This window comes from Dermacentor albipictus, chromosome 10 (genome assembly GCF_038994185.2).
Source record: "Dermacentor albipictus isolate Rhodes 1998 colony chromosome 10, USDA_Dalb.pri_finalv2, whole genome shotgun sequence".
In the NCBI taxonomy this organism is placed as follows: Eukaryota; Metazoa; Arthropoda; class Arachnida; order Ixodida; family Ixodidae; genus Dermacentor; species Dermacentor albipictus.
This window is the reverse complement of record NC_091830.1, coordinates 81,948,897-81,970,255: the sequence shown is the minus strand read 5'-3', so window position 1 is coordinate 81,970,255 and position 21,359 is coordinate 81,948,897. Positions and strand designations below refer to the sequence as shown.

General features: G+C 46.2%; 1 protein-coding gene and 1 pseudogene across 1 annotated transcript in view; one reads left to right on the top strand and one right to left on the bottom strand.

Moving 5' to 3' along the window:
• LOC135904210 (uncharacterized) overlaps positions 1-21,359 on the top strand; it is a 411,027-nt gene that overhangs the window by 57,970 nt on the left and 331,698 nt on the right. The gene's annotated exons all lie outside the window — the stretch shown is intronic.
• LOC135904160 (uncharacterized) lies at positions 1,083-16,773 on the bottom strand (annotated as a pseudogene).

Genomic DNA, 21,359 nt, shown 5'->3' with positions numbered 1-21,359 from the left:
CTTTGCACTCTTTGATATCCTCTGTGAGGGTACCCGGGTGACAGTTTTCGGCTTCGATTAGATTTTTGAGAGTTCGTAGCAAGCTCAGCTTTTCGCTCTTCTTCAGTGCTGATTTTTCCTGTCCTTTTGCAAGTAGAAACATCTTACATTCTTCCTTTATCTCTTCCCACAATATCGTATCTACCTGTCCTCCTTTCGTTTTTTCCTTGATTAGATTCTTAATGCTGCCGAATATTTCTTTGTCATCCAGCAGACTCTCATTCAGCTTCCACGACTGCCACTCTTTGTGCCTCTTTCTTGTTATTTTCTTTTCTTCAAATACGGCTGTGACAAATGCATGATCTGAGAATGCAACAGGTTGCACTTTATAACGCACGTTGTACGATGAGAGGTCACTAGACACGTAAAACCGATCACGCCTTGAATGACAGTCCCCTTGCCAATGTGTAAAACCATCATTATCTCCTGGCGCAATCTCGGTAACATCTTGCAAGTCATAGTCTCTCAAAAGCTTCCTGAGCTCTGCTAGGCTGGTATCTGGCGATCGCTTTTTCGAACAGTCTGAAGCACGTAAAACACAATTAAAGTCTCCGGCAAATATGGTACGGCATGGTGAGTCAAGATACTGCCTCAGGCCTGAAAAGAATTCTTTTCGTAGCGGTGCGTCATTCGGAGCATGAATGGAAACAAGCTTGTATGGTTCATCCGGTATATCAAATCCACACTACATACACGGCCGTTTCGGTCCTTGTCCCACTCGGGGTACACTAGTACCGCTGAGTGTGTCTTCACCAAAACTGCCGTCCCTCCGCTGTAACCACAAGCAGGCGAAAAATAAAACGAGTAATGGTTACGAACAAAGTGGTCCATCTCTTCCAACTGCACACTCGATGAAAGTTTTGTCTCCTGAATAAACGCAATGTCAACATTTTCTTGCAGTAGAAGATTGAGAAACCACTGCTTCCTCCTGCGTGCGACCAAGCTCACGCAGTTAAAGGTTGCTAGCTTTAAGTAAGCCATAGTGATAAAACTGCCGATACTCCGGCCAATGATGCATACCTTTGAGGCGTGGTCTTTCCGGCTCACAAGGAGCGATTGTGACGTTTTTCCACGGGCGGTATCCGAGGAGCCGTGGTAACACGGTTCCTCTTCATGGCCGCTTTCGATTTTACTTTTTGCACCATGCTTCTCATCTGTGTAATGCTCCCTGATGTGCCTTCATCCTCGTCCGAACCAAACTCAGGCATCCTTGTGGCCCTATTGCTTGCGTCCTCCGGCTCAGACTCCAGGGAATGGTACACCTCTGGCGTCTCCGCTTCCATTGGAAGGTACGGGGCTTCACACGCCGCTGGCGTCTTGGGACATTCCGCTCCTAAGTCCGCAATCCCTGCTTCTGTCGCATATATTGCGTCGTCAGACGCCACGGGCGTCTCGAGGCGTTCTAGTTCTGCTGGGTAGCTCACTTTAGACGCCGTCGGCGTCTCCACAGGCACTGAAGGGCACGGAACTTGAAGCACTACACTGCACTTTTCTTCGGGCTCCCCCGAGATTTTATCCGTTGTTACAGCGACAACAGGTGATACAGGCTTCATTGGAGAGTCGGCCTCAGCTTCTTTTTTCGTGGTTGGTGTTGCAGGCTCAGGCACCCACGAGGAAAGATTGATGTTACGAGGCTGTAAAGATTCTACAGCTTCATCCTCGTCCATGAGCGCATCTGTGTCGTCGTTCTCGCCGTCTTCCCGTGTCATGGCAGCGTAAGTTTTCCTGCAGTCGTCAGCTTCGTGACCAAATTTGCGGCATGCAGAACACCGCGGGATACGACAATCCTTTCTTATATGGCCCGATTTTTTACATCGCAGACACAGGGGTGGTCGTCCAGGCACAATTACAAGAGTGTTGCTGCCCTGAATACGAATCTGATGCGGAAGCGATTAGACAGTAAATCCGTGTTTCAGTCTCAAAGTCACCGACCTAGATGAGGCATATCCAGCTTTTCTGGACACGTACCAACTAGCGCCCCTAGCGGGCCCGGCACGAAGCTAGCGCGTTTTGAATGGAACGAGCGGGTTTTTTGCGAATAACAAAAGCTGCAGGCCGATTATTGAAAAACGCAGGTGACAAACGTGTTCTGGAAGACAGTCCACACTAGCCAAATGCAGTGATCACTCTATGGCACGTAAAACTTTTGTTCCCACAGCAGTTAAAGTTTTAGCAATGGAAGCCTATGGAAACGACGAAAATTTATGCTCGATTTTTGAGGCAAGAACGATGACTGTAATAAAACTATCCCGTCTATCGTAATACGCAGTGGAGCGTATGTAGTCCGGAGACTCAGCTTTCGATTGATGCCTCTCTCGACTCTCCACATATGGCGTAAGACTGTTCCCGAAAGCGATTTTTGTAACACTGTCGTGAAAATTGCTGTGGTATCTATAAAAGCATAAGCGTACCCCTTGGCGAAGCCTCGGTAGCCGTGGCCGAGTGGTAGAATAGCGAGCACCTTTCGTCCCGCATGACGGCGGCCATGGTTCGATTCCCCCTTCACAGCGTTTTTTTTTTTTAAGCAGCATAGGACCTAGTTTTGTAGTCTTTCACTAGATGGCAGAATCACAAAACCCAAGATTTGCTTTCGGTTTTGGTTTTTCAGCAGCGCATTTTTTGAAAGCCGATAGGGCTTATAGTCTCCTACCAAATGGCATAAACACAAAACTCAAGAATTGCTTTCGGTTCTGGTTTTCCAGTGGTGCTCTTGAAATATTATGCTTTCTGTTTTTCCTTCATAAAACGTAGCAGTATCGTGTTCATTTGTTAAGTCATCGCTTTTATGAAGGTTTTATTCATTGGACAAAATAACTAGAAGCTTGCGCATGGCTTTGGGTTATGAAAAAAAAAAAACTTTCGTGCTTTTTAGCGTGGAACCTGCAAAAACAAGATGGCTATTCTTATTGCGTTCTTCTGGAAGGTCCGTTTTCTTCGACTTTCGGCTGTCCTAATGGCACACACTCCGAGCGAATGACGTCCAGCAGTGCCACAATGTTACCCGGTGGCCAGTGCCATTCCTATGCAACATTCCTGTGGAACAAAGGGTCTGCTAGGCTGAGTCGCTGCCCGAACGTTAATTATTTCTAAATATTCATCCAAATAAGAAATGCACCAACTAGGAGATGTGCAGTGTCCGGATTAGTAGCTACTGTTAATGTGTTCCCTACAGCCAAGTGGTATCAATCCGTAGGTGTGGCCGTAAAAAACCATTTGAATAAATGTGCTTCGTTCGGTGCATTTGCTTTTAATGCGCAGCATTTTTTGTCGAGTACCCCAGCAATTTGGTAGCAAAATCGTGCAATATCGTACCTGTAACGCCAAAAGCTTGACGCATTTCCCATATAAATATATAGGTCTTCATAAAAAGGGTTTGGGTGACCAACTTGAAATTGGAAGTGGCATCAGCATAAATTTGGGCCAAGGTGAATTTAGCAGTGATATGGGAGTGGCCCTACCTAATTTTGGGGTGAAATGGTAGTGAGCCAAGCTGAATTTGAGGCTGATATGGGGGTGACCCAGCCTAAATTTGAGGTGATATAGGGGTGGGTAAGCCTAAGTTTGGGAGTATATGGGGGTGGGCCAGCCTGGATTTGGGGATGATATGGGGGTGGGAGAACCTAAATTTGGGGGTGATATGGGGGGTGGGCCACCCTAACCATGGGCGTGATATGGGGCTGGGCCAAGCTGAATCGAGGGGGGGGGGGTGTAGGGGGGCTAACCTAAATTTGGGAGTGATTTGCGGTGGGCCATCCCAAATTTGAGGTGATAGACGGGTGGGCCAGGCTAAGTTTGGGGCTGATGTGGGCCAACCTAAATTTGAAGGTAACATGGGGACGCGCTAACCTAACCATGGGGGTGATGTTTGGCTGGGCCAAGCTGAATTGGGGGGGGGGGGGGGGGGAAGGTGATGGGTGGACTAACCTATATTGGGGTATGATTTGCGGTGGGCCATCCTAAATTTGAGGTGATCGAGGGGTGGGCCAGCATTAGTTTGGGGCTGCTATGGGGGTGGGTCAACCTCGATTTCCAGCTGGTATTGGAGTGGGCCAATATAAATTTGGCGGTGTTGTGGAGGCGGGCCAATCTGTATCTGGGGGTGATATGGGGTTGGTCCTACCTAAATGTGGGGGCAATCTCGGGGTCGGTCAATCTGAACTTGGGGGCGATATGGGGGTGGGCCAACCTAAATTTTGGGGTGCGTCGACTGGAATTTCGGGGGGCGATTTATGGAAATTCGTGGGTGGACCAACTTGAAAATTAGTGGTGGCCCAATTGAAATTGGGGATGGGCCAACTCCAAGTTTAAGGCTGGGCGAAAAACAAATTGGGCGTGGCCGACTTAAAATTGGGGGGTGGGCCAATTTTAATTTGAGGGTGTGCCAACTTGAAATTTGGGGGTGGGCCTATCTAATGTTTGGGGCTGGGCCAATTGAAATTTGGGGGGCCTGTTTACGAATAGTTAGACAACACCAGTGGTGTTTCTGCATCTTTTTCATCATCGCAAAGTATGTATATTAATAATTGTTACTCAATACTCCTCAAGGTGAGCTACCACTCGAGCCTTCCCAGCCCACTGGGCTGATAATGTCACAGAAGTACTCTCATCGTGACAACTGCGACGTTCAATGCGGAGATCATATGAACAAATCGCAGACTGAGCTGACCATTTTCACACCAATGTCATTGCTCACACTACTCGCTCGTGCTAGAGGCAACACAAGCTGACAACTATCATAATTCAACTTTCACTCGCACGCTAGTCGACACGCTCTCAGCGCACTATTTCGCCAATCATTGGATAGAGCCTTGCTGGATGTTTTACTGTCATGTTGCGTCGTTTTTCGCGAAGGCCGTCTCCCGAAAAGAGAATAGATTATTGAGATTGACGAGGCAAGCTATCTCATACGAAGCAAATGTATAAACGGTTATAGTGATTTTTCAAAAATGAATATAAGTAAATAAGATTTCAGATGGTATTGTTTCGACCGGGCATGACAACGAGTTTTTCCCGCCTGTCACAGTGCTTTGACCGAAAACCTAATCATTTTGCTCAAACGTGTTGCCCAATACTACATGTGCTAAATGTAGAAAAGTGCGGTGCGTGGTCACAGCTTCAAAGCCAGTCTATTTTGTGTACGGTTGTTGATATAGTAGTAATGTGGAGTTTTCTTCTTTATAAGAGCACAAAAAGAAAAATATAACAGATGGTAGCTAAGCGCAAAGTAAATTGGAAGATCTGAAACCAGCAATTATTTTTAATTTGTGGATTGGTCTTCTCCGCCGGTAGATCGCTGTCGCATTACTTCAAAGAATTTTGTTTGTGTGCAACTGGAGCAAAAACGAAAATACTACCATTTCATTGCCAGGACCTTTATGCCCTCCACACACACAAGAAGGACACCAGATAATTGGCAATATCTGTTTATAAACTGACACTGTTTTGCTAATTTCAGTGTAGCGTGGTGCCTGCGGACGGAGTATTTTCTTAGTATCAGTCCAGTGTTAGCAGTGAGAAGCAGTTCGGTCTACCATTCCCATGAGGGCATACTAGCCATTGTAGCGCTTTACTGTAGGACAAATTAAGTGCTAAAAACTTGGTGTGGTTTCTCCTTTCCGCACGTCGTCCATCCATTCTGTTATGGTGACGATCAACATTGTGTCCGTCAGGCCTCCTCCTCATTTTTAGCTTCACCATCGCGAGAGTGGACAGAGAAAGGAAGCTTTCTTCACAATCAGCCCCAGCGGGATTCCACCACTCGTAACTGCTGCAATTTGCATTCAGTGACTGGGCATGCTAAGCACATCCTTAGTTTCACAATGACTAGAGTACGCAGAAAAAGTAGAGCTTTGGTCGCTATCACTACCACGAACCCATGTCAATGCAGATATAAGTACTTGCAGGGGCTGAGTATGCTAATCTCTCCGCTACCACCTGCTTCCACCACCTTAGATTTTCCAGGCATACCTGCTTCTTGTTTTCATCGCAGACGCATGCAGGATAAACGCGGATAACTAAAAAATCTCAGTGCCCTTCCACTCTGTGAAGAAACATGACCTGCAAAGCTGTGTATGTGGGTCCCTTAATGGTGAACTGCACCTCCACCGTATGTCGGCCCCGCATTGCACTGTCTTCGGGATCGGCCCACGTATGGGGAGTGCTTAACGCCTGCTTCACCTCCGCCGCGGGTCTTCCCGGCATGGCGTTACATTCGGGATCAGCCCACATATGGGGAACGCTGAACGCATGCTTCACCACCGCTGCGGGTCGGGCCGGTATTACGCTACCTTCAGGATTTGGCTCTACACGCGGACGCGATCGTGGAGAAAGTAGCCCTTAAGAGGAAGCTTTAGCTCTGGTGGTCCTATCTAAATAAATGTAAAAGGAGAATTCGTTTTTCTGGACAGCCACTGCATCTAATTTGACAAGGTTTGTTGCATTTAAAACAAGAACTTAAAATCTAGTGTCTGTTGGTTTCGAATTCTTGAATTAGGTCATCATTTGTTTATTCAAAATTGTCCAAAATTACAAATTTTAAGAAAACGAAACCATCGAGTTTACAACTCTCTTTCGGCAAAGAAAACTGATATCAAAATTATGTACATTGCACCTAACAGCACATCTAAAGCAGACAAAATTGATATATTACGCATGAATCTTAAAAAAATTTAGTAATATGGAAATACAGCTTTTCCACAACCCTTGTTCACAACGTAACGACTTCACGTAAGATATAAATCGGCATATTGGAATTGTCTAATGGATGCTGTTTACAGAACCGCGATATCAGTTCTTGATCTGGAGTTAATAATTTGTAAACTTCGTGCTTGTGTACTTTTCGCCCTTTCGAATTGTTGAATATCTTTTACCAAAATTCAGGCCCTAAATAGAAATTCCGCTTCCAATAGTCACTAGAATTTACCTTTCTCTCCCGAATCCAACAAATTTCATTAAAATCGGTCCAGGGGTTATCAAAGAAAAGCATTTCGGCGTTTTACATCTATTTGAATAGGCCGAGTCGGAGAAGGGCCCATGTTAAAGCTTCCTCTTAACGACTTCGCTGTAAAAAAAAGAATAAAAGAATAAAAGAGAACAAAAACGCTGCATCCATCAATATCGCCGGCTCAGATTTCGTCATGATGGCACCGTCCCCATCGGCACGGCTCCGTGAGCAGCTACCAAGCTGTTCACTTTCGTTATCTTCCTTCACTCGGCGGCCGCGCATTGTCTTGATGCCAGCGGCGCGCTAAATCTGCACCATCATTCAGTCATGCATCGCTTCTGCGACCAAGCAAGCTTTCGGCGGCACACGTACACTGTCGCATTGACACCAAAACTTTAAACTGCTTGCTTTCGAGAAAACAGCATGAATAAAAATGGAATGCGACTATATATAAGGCCACGTGGAATATGTTCGCGGGGCCATACTATTGATGACAGCATCCCGAAAGGCTAGATGTGGTCAGGTTGGCTTTACAGGTTTGGAAGGAATGACTGACGGTCTAGCTGCTTCATTATCACATAAACAGCGCTTAAAGTTGTTAGCGCAGTTTGTGTGTGGTTCCTCCTTTGTGTCCCGTCGTGAACTGCTGTTCTTTCTGTGGCTTTACAGATGTTCCTTCTCTGCGTCAGTTACGCCTTCCAAGAGTGTTTACTTGGAAACTTTTTGTTTGCATGGCTCTTACAGAAGCATGTTTAGTCGAAAGTTTTCGATTGGCTGCATAATCTCAAGCACGGGCTCTAAACTTCTCATTGTCTTTAGCCACGTAAGAACCATTACTGAAAATTTAATTAACGTAGCTTTGTTAATTACGCAAACAACTTCTCAACTTACTCCGCATCTAGAGATTACCAATCTGAACACTCGAATGATAAAATGATGTTATCATTGTTTGTATCATTTCAATAGTTTTGTTTTGTGCAGTTAAAAGCAGCCGGCATATTGATGGTGTTGTAGACTTCTTATAAAGTAAGTGTGAAAGCTTGGACAGGTTATCTTGGCACAAATCAACTTCATGAGCTTAAGCAGATGTGCCCAACCTTGCACGACTGCCTTTACAACCGATTCTTATATATTATACAAGAAGCACCTCAGCGCTACGGTACATCCCACAAGGTGTGCGAGAACATTGTGCGCGCTCCCGATTAAGTGCCTGAGCGTTGGTGGCATCAGGCTCGGTTTCCTGGCATCATAAGGAATAAAAACTGCTGCCTGGAGGAAAGCATTGGGTACATTTTCAGTACTTTGTAACATATGGATCAGCACGGATGTGCACGTTAGAACGAAAAGTACTGAAATATTAAGATGAGGCTTTCGCTGGATGTATTTTAGCTGTCTAATGATAAGATCTAAAGAAAAAATACTGTGATTTTGTGACAAATAATACTGACATGAAATATGAGCTCCGACACAGTAGCCGTGGTGGAACTGGCCCCTGGACTATTGGGATACATTGAACCACGATACGCTGGTTTGATAGTTCGCGCTTGAATTTCCTGTATGTCGGCGCCGCCGTGCAGTGTTGGAGGCCCTTTTTAAACGACAAGCACTATTTTTCAGCTAATATTGAAAGCAACTGTATTCCTTTTCTAGGGGAGGGGGGGGGGGTTAGCGTCTAACCACAGTTCCAAAGTTATCAGTTAGCTCAAGATGCGCCTGCATGTGTTTCTAATATCCAGTATGTTGTCACGGATTCAGTAGCGAAAGAGCGTTATCTTATCAGATTGCGCGCGTGAAGCGAATACTGGCCTACATTTGCCGTCACATTTGAGGACCCGAGATTGCGCTGCAATGTACGAGCATTTCAGTCTGACGAACTGACGCCTTGATCCGTAGATCGGAATAAGAGGAAGCACTTTGCGCGCAGCCATCGTTGCGCTTTGAGCGTTTTCTTTTCCAGCGCAAGCTCACCTTATAATGAGATATATTCGTGACTCACTCTTTGGAAGTGTTTTGTTCTTGACATCCCTACAATGTGAGAGTATAGAGGTGCTCCATCTTCATTGAGTGAATACTTGGAAACAGACTAGGCCTTTTCTTGCGTCTGCGTTTACACACTTACCGCATCAATTTATTTTTTATAACCTAATTTAGGAGGCTGTAAAACACAGCAACCTTTTATTAACAGGACGTTTTAATAACACAGAAAATATAAATGCTTATTAGTCGGCTTTCACCTCATGGTAAGGAATTTCAATAAAGATATCTACATGATAATTAAAAGCCTATCCTCTTGACAACGTTTAATCTGAGTTCCTCTTTGCAAGCTAATACAGACTTGCAGGTGGCTCGTATCGGGGGCCCTCAACATATGTCTAACCGTCAAACAAACAGTTATTCCGAATGTTTAATTTCAGGAAGGCGTGTTACCCTCCTGTCTTTCATTCCCGTTCGCAAACACGCATAAGACGAAAGTGCTGCATGAAGAGCGTCGTTAGTCAAAACCAACGAACTAGCGTAACTCACCTCGCTTATATCGCTGTCATTTAGGCTTATATAAGAAATATATATATATATCTTATATCGACGCATCACGAATCGAAAAAGAGCTGTCCGTGACCAGCCCAGCTTGGTTTCTTTCATTTCGTACTTCGTAGTAGCGGCTAATAGTAGCTAACGAAGCAGAGCACTGAGTGTGGATATTGCAGAGGTGTTCTATATACTGTCTCGTCACCCACCGAAAATTTCCCGCCGTGCTACTGGCCATTCGTAGAAAATTGTATATGTGACGCCCAGCCATTTGCAACACCGCAACTTTGTTTTGCGATTGGAGATTCCAGGTGAGACAGAGGGTGGTTATGTAAAGACACGCTATTTTCTGCAGTAACATAGGAATGCGTGAATGAATGCCTTCATTTATTGATAAAAAAAGAAGAGCAAGCATCAGAGGAAGCACGTCTCAGCAGATTGGGAAAGAAGCGGGGGACAAAGAGGAAAAGCTGGAGGTCGGGTGGCAGGCAAAGTCGCAGCTTAGGGGCGAGAGAATATAAGTAAGAGTTGGTGAAACCAGTTGAATTCTAGTGTAGATCTGTGATGTGGCGAGTAAATGATTGGAGTCACCGCCAAGCATCCGTCATTTACGGTAGTATAAGCACCCGCCGTTCTTGGTAACAAACGTTTACTGAAAAACAATCTTCGCAATTAATTATTCATCAGCCATACCTCGCCACGTATTTTTTAGTGGCAGGGTCAGTGGATTTCAACTACGCTGTCGCGACAAGTTACGACTATAACGTGACGCTTGCGGTTACGGTTGCCATACTCGTGACTCTTACTATTGCGCGAATACTATAAACATGGGTTTACTGCATAAGTTAGTGAACAGACATTTTAGAACCGCGTTTCTCGCCTTACATACGCTCAACGCAAGCACCATTGCAATATGTTACGGTGCGCGTCCCTTCAAGACAGAGACGAAAACAAAAGAACGCGTTAGAAGACAGGGTACCGACTTGGGCCTCGTGCCAAACATATCCAAGCCAACAATATTTATTTTATTTCAATACCCTAAAGGCCAAATGCGGGCGTTACCTAGGGGGGGATTCATCAAAGAAAACTTGACAATATACAACACAGAATATGAACGGCTGAAGACAGGAATAAACAAGTTAATAAGCCAGGTACAAGTTGACAGGGGAAAGAATGGCTAGGAACAGGTACTGAAATAATGCACATGTAGCAAAGCCCACAAAACAAAACAAAAATCGCACCTTCAGAAGTTACAAAACATGTCATCTAATATTCCACGGAACGTTACGGCCCACGCGCGCACAATGAAAAAAAAAGAACCGCATATCATTCTACAGTGGAATTTTCTAAGCATGACCAAAGAGCTGTTTGAAATTATGATGTTCCAGCGATAGCCGCAATGCTAGAAGGAAGCGAATTCCACTCTTCAATAGCCAGGACCAAAAGTGAGTATTTGTATCGTTCTGTCCGAGCGAAAATGGGTTAGTCTTCTTCATGTGATCTACACAAGCCGGTGTGTGCGGCACCGGGAGAAGATGTGAACTTGCGGATGGTGTGTTGCTGTGGTAGAGAGTATGGAAAAAAGATAAACGGCTGTGTTTTCTGCGCGTGACCAGAGGCGGGAGACGGAGCGATATTTTCAGTATTGTTACACTTTGATACCGAGAGTAACGGAAACGGATGAATCGAGCAGCCTTGTTTTGTATAGATTTCAGCATGTTAATAAGATAGGTATAATGACGGTTTCAGATCACGGATGCGTATTCTATCACAGGCCTGATTAGCATGCTGAATGCGTGTAGTTTTGTGTCCTGGTTGGCTTGGTGTAGTCGGCGTCTAAGAAGACCAAGTTTTTTTAAGTGTTTGGTAGTAATCAGATCAATATGAGTGCTCCAGGATAAATACGAGCTAAAATTTATACCGCGGTATATTTCACCGACGCTGAAGTTTCAATGATAGTATTATTAAATGTGTGGGCATTAGGAATCGCCTTAGCAGCGGAAGTAAACTTGAGATGTATAGTTGTGTCTGCGTTAATTACCATCTGCCCTACCACACCAATGAGTTAGCTCATCAAGCTCAGTCTGGAGAGCAATGATGTTAACAATCATGCCGTCGTTTCTATGCAAAGAGGTTATGTATTTAAACTTCTGGAGTGACAGTCCAATCCGCCACCTACGGGAGCGCTTGAAGCCGCCGGCGGCCATATTGTTAGAGGAAAAGGAGCACGGTTACAGTACGTGGCTGCAAGCACGCGCGACGCAACTGTGCTTGCGGTTCTGCGATGAAAAATGAAATGAGACCCCTTTAGGAAGTATATCAGTCCGGCATTGTGTGTCGCTGTTGTAAAAAAAAAAGAATGTCATGGTGGTGGGTGCCTTGTGTTCTGTGTACAATATGTTGCGAGAACTGAAAAACAGTCGTTTCCTGTTTTCTTCATTCAGTAACCTGCCGCGTGCACCGGCACTTTGATGCCCTTTCGTCGATACGTGGTGCCGGGCCGTATTGGCAAAACATGACCTTGAAATATAGTATCCTTATGCCATTTCTTAAAAAAATCACTATTTGTGTTAATGAGCGTTTTTGATTTAAACCTAGAAAACAAGAAAAATGTTCAACGGTAGGTCTCATTTTTGTCCGGCGTTTCAGTTCTAGCTGAAAAGAGTTGGTGAAAGCAAATTTACAATAAAGCTAAGGCGACCCACCATCTGCACGAAGCCGCAAGCCTACATGCGCTCCAATGAGGGTAACCTGACAAAGTTAAAGTCATGCGTCACTGGCTGCTCAAGCAATCTTTACTTTTTTTTTCGTTTCTGCATCCGTTCTTCCTGCGTCTGCGGCAAAAACGAGAAGTGGGAAGGCAGATAAACGGAAATTGGTGGAGGCAGGTGGTAGCCTAATGGTTAGAGTGCCCATCTCCCAAATGCAAGATGCTGCATTTGGGAGATGGGCTCGAATCCCGGTGGTTTGTTTGGGAAGACAGCTTTCTGCGCACTCTGGTGACTGCGACGCTCAGAATTAGGCGGCAGCCTGACGACAACGGTCGCCGTCAACGTAACAGAATAAGCGGGCGTGCAAGGTCCCACTTAAAGCCGAAAGTACATTCAGAGGAGATACGCTATACTCTTGTCGGCAAAAAAAAAAAAGTGATGAGTAACGAGCGGTGTTGTTGAGCGACGCTGTAGACCAATAATGTCACCATAGACAGGACCATGCTCCAATCCCGGTGCTCAGCGGAAATATACGTCGACAGCATTTCAACTAGCGCGTTATTGATACTTCATTAAGGTCGTTGCGTGTTTGTGTTGTGTCTTGCAGGAGCGAGTATTATAGGAGATGACATTGGAGAGAAGGCGGTGAGCGAAGTCCGCGAAAAGTAATTGAGGATAGCCATATTGAACGTCGACGCCGTGTTGAAGAAAGCCTGCGACTTCAGTTGCTCAGCCGACAGAAAGGCTTGAGTGGTAGCATACCGCTGGGCGTATTTGGTAACCACAGCGATAGACACACACTTTGAGGAAGTAAACAGAGGAAAGGCACGTAGTGAGTTGGCCGCCCTTTTCAAGCTCTGGTATAGCTTGAAAAATGAATGTGGAGAAGTATGACGCACCAAATAGTATATGCCAATCCAAATGAATCAGCGTGGTCATACTTGCGCGACATGCCATGGTGGCCTGCCACCAGGACACCATGAAGTTGCAGCGATGACAGTTTTCATTGGGTACTTGAGAATAAAAACGAGCACATCAGAGACGTCCGAGGGATGTTTCTACGGTATAAGAACACATCGCCTTCGCCCCCCCCCCCCCAAATAACCAAATCACGAATATAAGCTTACAAACAGGGGCATCGTAAGATCGAGCACTAGGGCGCTTGTTGATCTTGTTCAGGATGACGTCAGCGTTTCATTCAGCGTTTATTTCTGAGAAAATGAGTTCGAGTTACGTTTATTTGCATCACAATGGCGGGCGTAATCAGGCAAACATTGACAGCATTTCATTAGAGGGTGCCTGACTATTCTGTGGAGATTACGTTTAACAATGACAACAAACACAGAAAGCTTTGCTTACATCAATTCGCACATGCGTGGGATACGCATAATTTTGTGACTATCAATTTAGATGCTTCAGAATGGCGCTCATTAGCCCAACATTTCCATCCACAGTGAGCAAAAGCGGCTGTCGCATCCACAGTAGAATTGATTTAAATGGCTTTAATCCCATGGACATATCGTCGCCGAGTTCCGTGGGAATGGAGTTGTCAAAATTGAATACAGGTGACAGGGAAATCAGGAGGTTGATGAACGGCAAGAAGGCGGAAGCTTGCACAAGACCTCAGGGATATAAAATGACTTTTTGAGCAGCTTGGTCAGGGGGCCATGCAATGGTTTCCACGTCTATTAAATATCCTCCAAAATATTAACAGAGGCCGACAAAAAGGCGCGAATTTTGGGAAAGGTGAAACCGCTGGAAATTTCACGACAGCCTTAGCCTAAATATAAAAGATGACTTAAAAATAATAAACCATAACGTTGACAGGGTGGCCAAATTCTGGCACAAATAAATCGGCTGTTGAAGCAGTTCAGGTGAAACGCAATGGTGCGAAATAGGACGATAATGTCGGCAAGTGTTGAAGAAAGGTCAAGTAGGTCCTGTGGCCGACGCCAGCGCTCGGCAGCTGTCAAATGACTGCACGTATTAGCGAGATGCCTAGTCGTCAGCAATTACAGTATGATTCGGGTCTGAAATATTGGACGCGGATTCCACCACATTGAATACAGTGCATTCTTGGACAGATGGTACCCATTCTCTCGCAATGAAGATGGGAACAAATTGTCTCACGTGCCGGCTTTCACCTTCCTCCTATTGCCAACATTCCTTTCCCTCCGTAGTTGCTTAGCTTTTATTGGTTTCGGCTGCTAATCACGAGGTCTCAGGATCGAATCCCAACCACGGCAGCCGTATTTCAATGGGTGTGAAATGCGAAAACCCGCATACTTAGGGTTAGGCGCACGTTAAAAATCCCAAGTGGTCTAAATTATTCCCGAATCGTCCACTACGGCATGCCTCATAATGAAATCGTGGTTTTGGCAAGTAAATCCTCACAATGCGTTATGTAACATTCCTTAAGGATGTCCTGGGCAGTCGCACAACTCTTGAATACAATTAAGTGTCAGGAGTTGCGCGCGAGGTCTTTGGATATGTCATCATCATCATTATCATCATCAGCCTGGTTACGCCCACTGCAGGGCAAAGACCTCTCCCATACTTCTCCAACAACCCCGGTCATCTACTAATTGTGGCCCTGTCGTCCCTGCAAACTTCTTAATCTCATCCGCCCACCTAACTTTCTGCCGCCCCCTGCTACGCTTCCCTTCCCTTGGAATCCAGTCCGTGTATACTAGCTGTGTCTTACCAGTACTCACCTACGGGGCAGAAACTTGGAGGCTTCCGAAAAGGATTCTACTTAAATTATGGACGATGCAACGAGCTATTGAAAGAATAATGATGGGTGTAACGTTAAGGGATAAGAAAAGAGCAGATTGGGTGAGGGAACAAACGCGAGTTAATGACATCTTAGTTGAAATCAAGAAAAAGAAATTGGCATGGGCAGGACATGTAATGAGGAGGGAAGATAACCAATGGTCATTAAGGGTTGAATATCTGGATAGCCTTTATGGCGATCGATAGCTGCTAGTCTACATTGCGGCTATATAATAAAGGCGGAACGGCAACATGGTAGTGAATGTGGAGAACATAAAAATCCCGCATATATTACTGCACAATAATTTTAAATAGCGTTCTTGCTTCACGCACTTGGATAACCGCCGTAGGAGACTACTTTGGAAGCTAACTGCAAGTACTGTATATGTCGTACCCAAGGGTGTACCTGGCCTGGTGTCCAGTAAATGTGACGTAATATTGCGAGCAGCTTCGGCCATAGCATGCTAACGGATGACGACATGAAGTGCAAGAGTGGACAGGGGACACTAAAGACGCTACAAGGACAAGCGCCCAGTTGGAAGTTTGCGCTTATCCTTGTCGCCTCTTTAGTGTCCCGTGTCAACTCTTGCGCTAGTCACTTTAGCATGGAATACCAACCCTCTCACACCCTGCGACGACACAGGGACAGTTTGCTCAACTCTTGTTTCGTGACTTTTGTGTCAAGGTGAAAAACCGACATATCCATGTATATGTCTTAATACTTAAGCACATCTAGATTTGCAGCTGCAGCGATAGCCCATGAGTGCGCATTGCAAAGTCGCTAGTGAAATAATTGTGTGCACCTTAACGAATTCGATAAGGAAAAATCAAAATCCATCCACGACGGCGTCTCTAGTAGGCGCGGTGCGATGTTCGGACGTTAACAATGTATGCCGATTGAAGAAAGGCTGCCCCGAAGTGCTTCTGACGGTTAGGCTAGCTTCTTTACTCCGTCGATTGAAAAAGAAAAAGAAAAGGAAAAGAGAAAAAAAAGAACCGAATCAAAAGCCCAGAATCAACAATTGCTGGTCGCGAGTAAACGCTGGATGACAAGCAATTTCCAGGCGACGAGCGAATACGCTTGATCAAGAACACTGATAACGCCGGCGGGACAAGTATTGTGGCGAAGTTCAATGCGCAGGGATAGCTTTTACTTTTTTTATTTTTGTTTGGTTTACGTCATCACGCGTCACCGCGGGAAGTTTGAAAAGTTTAAGGTGAGTACGCCACGTGGTGGCATTCACGCGAACTAAACCCGTGTGTCCAGAAAAGCTGGATACGGTTTGCGCTCCCTTGAATTTTCCAGTCATCCACGTTTCTCTACTCATTTCTTCAATTTTCCCGTATGGTTCCAACGCTTTTCGCACGGCGTCGTCACTGATATGGTAAGGAAGCCAGTGAAGTTTGACTCTCACCTGACTGTCGTTGGGGTCGATGACAAGGCATCTTTTACCCTTGATGCGCAGTTCCTTTGCACCTACGAGCACTTGTTTTGCGGCCATGGAATATGTCGTTAGCGCCCAGACGTGATTCATCTGGTAGGCACCGATCGATGCTACATCCTTGACTACTTGTAGGCGCTCAATTTCTGCTTCGAAATCGTTGATTCTGTAGGGCCTGGCAGACACATCGCAATGAAGAAATACAGTGTTCAGGGAAGCGTTTCCAGTTGGCAGTTGGGGCAGAATAACCTTGTAATCCTCATCAGATACAGTAGAACCACGGCCTGAAGCCGCTGACACCGCTCGGAGAGAGCACATGATCCCAGCGTCCGACGCGCACGAGAGCCGACGAAGGAATGGACTCAGCCACGAGTTCGATGCTTCCAAGCGGTACAAACGCGCCTCTAGTGAATGCGGTGTTGCCTTCGAAAGGAGCCGTGGAAAGTTATACTGCGGTGTATATCGGTAATTATGAACATGTAACTCACAGAAGTCGCAATTACACGAGTAGCGAAGTTCGTTTCCGCTGCATTCCGTCTGCGCGTTCCGCACACGCAGAGCCATCTTGCGGCAAGCACAGAAGAACCCCTCCTCACCATGTACGGCGCTGCCCCGACAGATGGCGCGGGACGCGCGCATTGGATAAAACCCCTCAATCTCCCAAAGTAGCGCCATTCACTTCTCTCCTCCTCCGCTCGGCGCGGCCTCGACGGTGGCGCCGCCGGCAGTGGGCCTGCCGTAGCAGACGACGGCTAACACGCTACGGGAGGAAATCCGCGGAAAAGTTCGTTCGAGTCCTGCGGAGCAGTTTTTTCAATCTAGATCTTGCTTTGTCAGTCGGTAACTGGCCTTAAGAATGTCGTGTCGGATTTGCGGAAGAAATAGAGAAAAGCACCATTATTCAAGGCGTTTTTAAGGCGTAAAGCGCGCGCACGTTGAAAGTTCGTGTTGCTGAAACACGACACAAGCACGCGGTGTGCTCAGACACGCGAGTAATTACCAGAGTTTCAGGTTTTGACAGCGCGAAAGTATGTGCACGTGGTTTCGTAGGTTAATTTACGTACCTGCAGGATGCTTTTGTTCGGCCGGCGCGTGAGAGATTCCGACTGTCTGCGGTCAGCAATGCCTGGCAGCAGGGCCGTTTCTGTTCCGCGCCTTTTACAGATGTACGTAGCTCATGCACAGGTTGTGGTGGCCATGAGCAACGTTTTCACACATAGGCGGTATAGATAATTTTAACAACTTACCAGCATATGAAATCGTTATTTATTTATTACAGTGCAAATGGTTAGAATTTGATAGAAAAGAAAGAAGGAACTTGATGGGACAACTGGAAAGAGGTTCAGAAAATAATTATCCCCCTCCCTCATTGGCACCAGCAACACTTTTGTTGAAGTGCTAATTTTATCTCTGTATACTACGTGCGTCTGTATTCTTTTGCGTTGTAAGTTTTCACAAGGAAGCAGTGTTGCGTTAACTGGAACAGTCAAGGCACACAAGACAGAAGAAAAGTTGATTCTTGGGTTTTACATCCCAACACCACGATCTCATAAGGCACGCCATAATGGGGGCTCTGGATTAATTTTTTTTGCAGCTGGGGTTCTTTAACGCACCCCCAATGCACTGGACACGGGCCCGTTTTGACACGGGCGTCAAAAGAAGAGGTTGGAGGAGCCGTGTCACTTAACAAAGCCGCGCGTTCTTTGCCACTTGCTCGAAGTCAGCCCGCCCGATCTTGTGAATCCACACTTTTCTTCGTTTTGCGTTGCGCCCGGCGGATGGTAAAACAAAAAGCTTTTTGCCGTCACTGGGTCTGTTGTGGCAACCGTAGGCGCAGCAGCACGGCATCGCAATTAAGCACTCGGCCCTAACACATTGTATAAAACTACCGCGCTCCTTCAAACCGCCTGCCGTACTTCGTCGCGGAGGCCCAAAAATGGGGGTCGCAGGCCCAAGATTGGGGGTCGCAGCGCGCTGGAAAGAAAAGATATACAAAAGCGCGGCGCCTGCTCTGCGCCGGAAAGAAAAAAATATACAAAAGCGCGGGGCCCGCTTTCACGTGACACAGATTGGCCAATGGGGGAGCGGAGGAGGCTGGGGCGATAGGAGGAGTGGAGGAGGAAGCGCCTGGGTGAGCGGGGTGGCGGAAAGATCTAAGAATGGCGCTACTTTTGGAAAATTGAGGGGCTTTAGCATTGGAGCTGTGCGAGGCGGGTCGCGGCGCGGACTCTCTCTCCCCTGACAACGCTTCGCCTTGCTCCCTCTGCAGAATCAAGCGTCCTTCCTTTCTTTAGATCACTATCTGTCTATCTCTCTGCCCGTGCCGATCACGACGTTTGGCTGGCGTGCATCATTTCCCCCTCCGAGATTCCGAGTTCTTTGGTTCGTTCCACTTGCTCAGGCGCACGCTTCGTTGCTGCGCCGAACGCCGCGTTGCTCGATCATATGGCTCGACGCTCACCGCGTCCGATGCGGGGCGCCTCGTAAGTGATGGTTGCCCTGTAGCTCATTGTCTTACACCCCTTGGCGGGTCGACGGGAACGCTGTCGCGTTCCACTATTGAAGGCGAAGCTTAAGCGTCCTCCAATTTTTTTCCACCATGCACCCGTCTAGGCCACATTAACAGACCATTTTCATTCGCAAACGTCATTTCCAATACAGCCACACATCCTCAATTGCCGCGACTCATTTACCCGCTGGACTGAAACAATATCATTCTCTAACATTACCGCCGAGTGTGTTGTCCATGGCTTTCTAGATATTTGAATTGCTCGTTACGGCGTACCTCACACCTAACACCACTTAAGCGAAACACCACAACCGAGTAATCTGCGCAAAGTTACCGCTGTTGAGGAGAAGCCTCGTATGAATCGGCGTAAATATGAAGCGAGGCCAAGGAAACTGTCAAAGCTTTGGCCCGTAGGGAGCGAAGGAAATGAAGAAACGCTCAAAAGATGTCGCGATCAGGACGAATTCCGTCTTTCTTCACAATGTGACCCAAGACCTTAAATGTCTTCTGGGCTAAATGGCAGTTTTATGTGTGCAGCTGTAGCCCAGCGTAGGCAAACCACGTGAGGACTTTGGGACTTTATTTAGCTGACTTTGGACGTTCCTTTCTTTTTGGACTGCGTTACTTTGGACTTCGTTTCTTTTATAAATGCAATTTTGTGTTTCGCTGTCCTGTTACGTTTGCAGCATCGGGACTATGCTTTTCGAGAGGGAGAATTGACATTTGGACATTTTATCTTGTACGGGGTACGGGTGAGTGCTTTTCACCGCCTAAAAAATCTTATTGCTCAGCGCAGGACGCGCCCACATGTATCGGAAGTTTCTCGAATGTTATCAATCGTTCCCTTGTCACCAAAGCTTGTGTAATCCGACTTCATGTGCGACGAGAATTCTATAGAACTTACTGGAAGGCGTGCGGATACCACCGATTGCTCTTAAACCTTCATTGACTCGTACATAAAAACCGACGTGCTTCACAGGCAGATCGGATTTCGACGACCACCGACTGTTTTCACCGCTATTGCTGTGTTTTGCGTGTAACTTTTGTGGGTACGAGGTCGCACATTATAAAGCCAGCTTCGCCATTCACAGTTTTACAGCTGTATTATTCACCGTCATTGCTACGTGAGAATATTATTAACGGGCCATTAATTGATTTCGCCGCATCAAGGTCGCGCCGTTTTTATGTGCTGGCAATTGTGCTCAGTGGGGTCACTCGTACTGCTTCGTGCGCTGCTGTTGGCGATCCGGCCGCTCAAATGGTGTTTCGAAAACATATTTTCACGCCTAAAGGCTAGCAAAAGTACAGAATAAAACCGATTGAGGGCCAAGAGCAGCAAACACGCTCCCTTTCAATGGCGACGAAGTTGCCTAGTCGGCTCTTCTGGTGTCTGAATACAGAGCTGGTTTTTGCTTCTCGCATGCTGGTCCTGCGTCCTGTTTTTTTTTCTTTTTCACCTCGCGATACTATACATATATTTACGTCTTAAGAATAACTTTCTTTATTACATATTTGGCCTCATTCAGTGTCGTGTTGCGCTGTTCTAAAATTTCCTGGAATTATACTAATAGGGCAAAAATGCAGCGCAGCATTTCACCTGAGTGTGCGCCTTCGTCGAGTAAAACAATGCGGTGTACTTCCTACAGGGCCTTTTTTGAGTCGGACCTCGGCGGCCCAAAACAGTCTTATTTATTTATTCTTTATACGAATCTTTCGCCAGTAAACCCCGTCAGACTTTTTTTGCGCGTCCATGCTCAATAAAGAAAAACAAAAGCGGGCGCTGTAGCTAAATTAGAGCGAATATTGGCTAATGCATTGCACATTTAAATATGAGATCACCGGTTCAATGTAGGCCGCGGGATTCCATGGGCACGAAATGGAAAAGCCCTCGTGTGCTTATATTAAGGTACATGTTAAAGTGGTGAGAACTGATACGCCACTAGTGCCTCATAATCACATATCCTTGTTTTGTGACGTGAAACACCATAATTTCTTCAGTTAAAAAAGAAAGTATCAGTGTCCTTCGGCTCTTTCCTAAGGGCCTAAACAAAATGAAATTATTTTCGAGTGGTATTTGCATGCAAAATTGGCTATGCTCTTCTTAAATTTCAAATCCGCATGTGATGGTGTTCCCAGCTGCTCAGCTCAACTGAGCAGCTTGCATAAACAGGGTGTGCCAACTATCAGGCGCTCACAATTTAAAACCTGCATATGACACCTAGCTGCACACAACCAAGTTAATGTTCTTAGCCACAGCTTGGTCATTGTTTTTGCATTGCGGCTAACTATAGTTAGTGCCCCGCAGGGGCGTCTGCGTCAGCAAGCGTTTGGTGTGTTGCGACACCACGTACCCGAGCACAGGAGGGCTAGACCCTCCCGCGTGTAGCCATGCGCGGCTTAGCTGTGTCTGGAGAAAG